We start from the raw sequence: 7,092 nt of genomic DNA on the forward strand, positions 1-7,092 counted from the left end.
AAATAAAAGTAGATTGAAAGCTTATATGATAAAAGATAGACCCGGGGGCCATAGGTTTCACTAGTGGTTTCTCTCAAGATAGCATAAGTATTACGGTGGGTGAAAAAATTACTGTCGAGCAATTGATAGAAAAGCGAATAATTATGAGATTATCTAGGCATGATCATGTATATAGGCATCACGTCCGTGACAATTAGACCGACTCCTGCCTGCATCTACTACTATTACTCCACACATCGACCGCTATCCAGCATGCATCTAGAGTATTAAGTTCATAAGAATAGTGTAACACATTAAGAAAGATGACATGATGTAGAGGGATAAACTCATGCAATATGATATAAACCCCATCCTTTTATCCTCGATGGAAACAATACAATACGTGCCTTGCTGCCCCTGCTGTCACTGGGAAAGGACACCGCAAGATTGAACCCAAATCTAAGCACTTCTCCCATTGCAAGAAAGATCAATCTAGTAGGCCAAACCAAACTGATAATTCGAAGAGACTTGCAAAGATAACTTAATCACACATAAAAGAATTCAGAGGAGATTCAAATATTTCTCATAGATAAACTTGATCATAAACCCACAATTCATCGGATCTCGACAAACACACCACAAAAAGTGTTACATCAAATAGATCTCCAAGAAGATCGAGGAGAACATGGTATTGAGATCCAAAGAGAGAGAAGAAGCCATCTAGCTAATAACTATGGACCCGAAGGTCTGTGGTAAACTACTCACAACTCATCGGAGAGGCTATCGTGTTGATGTAGAAGCCCTCCATGGTTGATTCCCCCTCTGACGGAGCACCTACGAAGGCTCCAAGATGGGATCTCACGGATACAGAAGGTTACGGTGGTGGAAATAGTTTTTCGTGGTCGCCCTTGATGTTCTCAGGGTACGTGGGTATATATAGGAGGAAGAAGTAGGTCGGTGGATGCCCGAGGGGCCCACGAGATAGGGGGCGTGCCCTATAGGGGGGGGGGCGCCCTCCACCCTTGTGGCTTCCTTGATTGCTTCTTGACTTGCACTCCAAGTCCTCTAGATCACGTTTGTTCCAAAAATATCGCTCCCGAAGGTTTCATTCCGTTTGGACTCCGTTTGGTATTCCTTTTCTTCGAAACACTGAAATAGGCAAAAAAACAGCAATACGGGCTGGGCCTCCGGTTAGTAGGTTAGTCCCAAAAATGATATAGAAGTGTAAAGTAAAGCCCATAAACATCCAAAACGGGTAATATAATAGCATGGAACAATCAAAAATTATAGATACATTGGAGACGTATCAACGTACCGGTGAAGAAAACCACTACTTCCGATGATCTAACGATCCACGCGTCCTGGTCGCACTTCCTGTCCTTCACGTGCGGTACACTACCCTCCCTTAAGTGAACAACCACACATGCGCCAAATTATCGGAAACGTGTGAGAGTGTGTACAAATAGAGAATTTTAATTTCAATTATTGGGAAGGTTTGAGAGTATGTACAGTTTGCCCTCTCTCAATAATTATGGTTTGTTGTGTTCGGCCTAAACTTGGTCAAACTTCACAAAGTTTGACTTCAGCCAAATCTAATATGCGGGGTAAATAAAAATGGAGGGCTACTACGTCCATCCAGGGTTTTAGTCCACACCATTTTTAATCAAAGTTAATAGCCGAACAAATAAAATTACAGGGGAGCTAAAGACAAAGTTGTGAGAAGGCTTAGAAATCAATACAAAACTGATGCTCTAGCCAATTGTGTGATATAATTGCACCAACGTGAAAGATGACTTCATCTCCAATGCAACCAAGGTGAACTGATGAAGGATATCATCTTTGTGGGTAACAAGCAAAGAGCACTGAGGGAAGACAACTTGTTTTTCATGGAAAATCGATCAGCTTCACCAGCTGATGCAACCATGAGGCGCAACCATCAACATCGATAGGTCGTCGTGGTGATGCATCATCCATTTGGCATCAAGTTTGGGTGAGACACCTATGAAGTTTGACAAATCATCACTATGGTCTGTTTCTTCTCATTAATCTAGCTCGAGGAAGGAAGAACCACGTGGCAGAGGACAGTGAGGCGGAACAACAATGGCCATCCAATTCTGTGCAGTTCGACTAAAATTGAGGAAGACATGCCCAGATATGGAGATACGCATCGCTGTTTGCAAAAATATAAAAAAGGGATATAGTGTTGTTACTTTGTTTTCGCAGTGGTACAAGATTAACAACGACATCTCAATTGTCAATTAGAATTAATGAAAAGTACACCAACAAACAGAAGCATCATGATTATCTTGATGGGAACTAAACCAGGATACCCGAGAAAAAAGCATTTCTTCATTTAACCAGTGATAGTATTAGATTAACAACAGCAATAGGAGCATATGGACAATGACTGCACAACCACCATGTACTTTTTGTCGAAACATGTATACCTCCATCGAGGCATAAATCAGGACAACTTTTTGAGTGGCATTTCCTCTATAATAGTAGGTGATGTTGGACCAGCCTGTCGGCGTTCTGGGAACGGGGGTCCCCAGACTTGCCTGCCTGCGGCCTGCGGCGTGGCTCTAGGGGCGGCCCAGCATGGCCCATCTTCATCAACACGAGTTCAAGACCCTCGCGAGGGGCCAAGCCTCGCGGGGCGGATGACAGGAGGCTTCCTCAGGCACGGCCTCGTCAGACTGGCTCGCGAGGAGGCAGAGAGATCAAGGCGGGGTACCACGCGAGGTGCCCATGACGCAAGCCATGACGACCAAGGGCGCCAGGTGGGCGCCAGCCCGCGCAGTGTCCTTCTTTCCTCTTTGGTGCAAAGGGGGCAAGCACAGGTGAGAGCATCAAGCAAAGGTATCCATTTTGGTGCAACAAGACCAAGACCGGTAGAACGGCAGGATGGAAGTCATCGTGGAGCCCAAGCCGGTGTCACCACCAGAGCCTTTGGCAGGCGAGGACCAACTTTAGTCAGGATAAGTGTACTAGATGTTCCCCTTCAAAATGGCCAGTTGTTGGCGCCCTTCCCACTCAATATTTGGGAAGAGGCCCAGGGCCTTTGCCTATAAATAGGACTAGCCACCCACAAGGTAGAGGCATCGAGAAATCAATCGGATCCTCACCTAGAAACCAGTAGAGAGAGCGACTGAAGTCCCCTAGCAGTTCATCGCACCAGCCAAGAACAGACCCTCGCGAGGCTGTTCTTGCTTGTACTGTACATCATCAGCCCAAGAGGCAATCCACCACACCACACACTAGAGTAGGGTATTACACCACAATGGTGGCCTGAACCAGTATAAACCCTGTGTCTCTTGTGTTGTTCCTTTGATTGCTTAGTTCATGGCGAGGCGGTGAGGAGCGGGTAAGCAGAGGGCTAAATCTCCGCGCGCACCCCAGTGTTCGAATCTAGAGGGTCTCCCGGAACCCGATATCCGACATTTGGTGTGCCAGGTAGGGGTGCGCCGGAATTTATCTCCCACCGCCCAGTTCTTCACCGACCATCGCGTCCATGTCAGACGCTCGTCGGGCCCGCGCCGAGCGCCGAGCCGCTCTCGCTTCCCGCGTCGCCCAGACGGCCCCCGTCGGCGGCCACCCCCGCCGTTCCCCGTCGCCCGCCGTCAACACCGCCACCGGCCCGGCGGGGAACGAGCAGCAGGCATCGTCCCAGCATCCGTCCATGAGGCGAGACGGCCGCACTGCCACTCCCACGCTCGCCCCGGCTGGTTCCTCCTCCCTTGTGCCCCGCGCGGCCATGGAGGCTCGGGCTATGCTCATCGCGGCAAACGAGCTCCTGCACTACCGCCCGGTCGACAACGTCTATGAAGAATGGCTCGACCGCGTCGCCGAGCTCGTCCGTGCCGCAGGGGGCTCCCCCGCGCCGTCCTTCTTGCTGCACCGCGCCCCGCCCTGCGCGGGCAACGAAGCTCCGGGGGTGCCTCAGCCGCCTCCCCTTCAAGAAGGCGCCCTGTACCCAAGGCGTGTGGCCCCTGGACGGAACCCACCCCGTCCGGCGCCAGCGCAGCAAGAGCGGAGCTGCCAAGAGGTCCCTCGCCCGCAAGAAGCTGCCGGAGTGCTCCCTGCTCCAGTCCGCCGCGACCACGCTCCCGTTCCAGCACGCCAAGACCACACGCTGCTCCTAGCTGCAGCGCACGATGGGCCGCAAGACCAAGCTTCTCGTCACCAGAGGCCTCCCACAGCCACAGCAGGCTGCTGCGCCTTCACCACCGAGCTGCGCAGCGTCGCGTGGCCCTGCAAGTTCAAGCCAGACCTACCCCCTCGCTACGACGGCATGGCCGACCCTGCGGAGTTCCTCCAGCTCTACGAGCTGGGCATCAAAGCCGCCAACGGGGATGAGAAGGTCATGGTGAACTGGTTTCCCATGGCACTCAAGGACGGGGCCCGCACCTGGCTCCTGAACCTGGCCCCAGGCACGATCTCCTCCTGGGACGAGATGCGCACCCGTTTCATCGCCAACTTCCAAGGTACTCGCGACCGGCCGCCTGCCATGAGCGACATGCGCCGCATCAAGCAGCAACCAGGGGAGACCCTGCAGAAGTACATCCAGCGCTTCAACAGCGCACGACTCAAGATTCCCAGGGTGACTGAGGAGGCCATCATCTCGGCCTTCTCTGATGGCGTGCGTGACGCCAAGATGAAGAAGGAGCTGGCGATGCATGAAGATCTGTGCACTTCCTTGGAGCTGTTCAACCTGGCAACCAAGTGCGCTAGGGCTGAGGAAGGGTGCCTCTCCCTTCTCGAGCTACCAGCGGCAGACCCAGAAGAGAAGAAATCCAAGGCCAAGGATGTGAAGCGCAAGGGGGCTGCCGTGCTCGCGGCAGAACCAGACACCAAGCGGGGCAGAGATCAGCCCGAGTCTTTCAAGGGCAGCCGGTACTGTGTGTACCACGACCTCCACACCCACAACACCAACGAATGCCAAGAGCTCCGAGCCGTGCGAGAAGGAAGGGTCGGCCGGCGCCCCGACCGCAACGATCGTGGCTATGACCGAGGAGGAGGAAGGAACGCGGGACGCTGGGAAGACCGCGGCCCTCGCCAAGGTGGTGGCGCGACCGACCTCGCGAGGATCGCTGGCAGGATCAGCCTCGCGAGGGAGACTGGACGGATCAGCCTCGCGAGGATTGCCCGCAAGGAAACACAGGCCTCCCACCGCTGCCTCTGCAGCCTAGGAGAAATGAGGACCATCATCAGGACGAGGGGGCTGGGGGCTTCCAGGAGCCACGAGCGATCGCCTGCATCCTGGGCGGAGCTCAGGCCCCAGCCTCTCAGTGCATCTTCAAGCAGTTTGCCCGCGAAGTGAATGCAGTCCTTCCCAAGCTTGAAGCCACACGCCCCCTCAGGTGGTCGGCATGCGCCATCACGTTCAGCTTAGCGGATTAGCTCAAGCGCGCGGCTACAGCCGGAGTCCTCCCAATGCTTTGCTCCCCAGTCATCAGTAATGTGCAAGTCACCAGGACCCTCATCGACGGTGGGGCAGGTCTCAACGTCCTGTCCGTAGTGACATTCAACAATCTCCAAGTGCCTTACGATCAGCTTCAGCCAACCAAGCCTTTCTCTGGAGTCACCGACGGCTCCATAGTCCCAATCGGGCAGGTCCGCCTCCCTGTCACCTTCGGGGCCCGCAACAACTACCGCACCGAGCTCATTGACTTCGACGTAGCCCACATCCACCTTCCATACAACGCCATCCTCGGCTACCCAGATCTCGCCAAGTTCATGGTCGTGACTCATCACGGCTACAATGTCCTCAAGATGCCAGGAAGCGGTGGAGTCATCACGGTGCCCTGTGAGGAAAGAGACGCAGTGTGCTCCCTGGAACGAGCTTTTCAGGCCGCATCACTCGAAGATCCAGATCGCGGGAGCGGGAGGCTCCCCGAAGCCGCTCCCAAGAAGAAGAAGACATCGCCAGGCCCGATCCCTCAGGAGGCAGGCCCCTCAGGGTCCACGCCAGCTCAGGGGGCACCTCCTTCTGTCGCATAGGGAGGCGCGCCCGGCGCCCTCCTCAAGTAGGGCTCGGGGGCTCCCCCCTGGAGGGCCACCGACCTTGCTAAGGTCACGAGGGAGGCATTTGGGCACCACTTGGAGGCGTGTTTCAGAGCATGTTTTCTTCAGGAAGGAGCAAAGCAAGGAGGGCTGAACCCTTAGGAGTTTGTCAGTCAGGTCACACAGGAGTTGTAGGAGTCACGAGTCATGAGTGGCAGCCGCCGCTTACCCGCCGCAGCTCCCCATCCAGGCGAGGATGGTGGGCTGCGCGTCTGCATCGACATCCCAGGGCTCAACCAAGCTGCCTCTCAGGAGCGCTTCTGGCCTTCACGCGTGGGGCGCTGCGAAGGCCCACCCCACAGCTACGTTCGCATGCCCTATAGCTTGCCGAACGCGGCTGCGGTGTGCCAGCGCCTCATGGGGAGCATCCTGGAGGCTCAGGAGGCCAGGCGTTCCGCAGTCCTGGCGGTGATGGAGATGGTTCGCGAGGAGCCACCGGCGCCTCCGGGGTCTCCCGAGGCTCCTGGGCCTAGGGCCTCGTGAGGATCAGCTCCCGCAGCCCGCTACGTCTGCTACTTTAACACCCCTTCGTCGTCGACACTATCAGGTGACATCTTCCAAGTTTCATTTCCAGCTGGGAGTGCCCCCAGGGCTACATCATTCCTAGGCCGTGTGGGTCCGTCCCTGTGGCGTGTATCCCTTTTGTTCATGTTTTAGCTTACCTTGTTGGGGGCACCCCTTGGGCTGCATCATCCCCAAGTCGCTCGGGTCAGACCCAGCGGCATGTATCCCTCCTGCGTTTATCTTCTGGCTATGCATTCGACCCACCATGCTTGTTAATTGGTGCCTGTCGGTGGCACCCCTTCTTCCTTCGTGCCGGCCGCTTGCGCATTAAAGGGGGGTAACTGAGCATCGCGACTCAGGGCTCCTACCGGCTCTCCAGCCCTCACCCTCTGGCTTTGTCCATGGCATCGCGCCCTGGCAAACCAGCGACGGCTGAGACTCACTCGAGGGCCGGGACCCGAGGACGTAGAGCATCGACATCGAACCAGGCTTGCGCGTTAAAGGGGGTACCTGAGCATTGCGACTCAGGGCTCCTACCGGCTCTCC

This window comes from Triticum dicoccoides, chromosome 3B (genome assembly GCF_002162155.2).
Source record: "Triticum dicoccoides isolate Atlit2015 ecotype Zavitan chromosome 3B, WEW_v2.0, whole genome shotgun sequence".
In the NCBI taxonomy this organism is placed as follows: Eukaryota; Viridiplantae; Streptophyta; class Magnoliopsida; order Poales; family Poaceae; genus Triticum; species Triticum dicoccoides.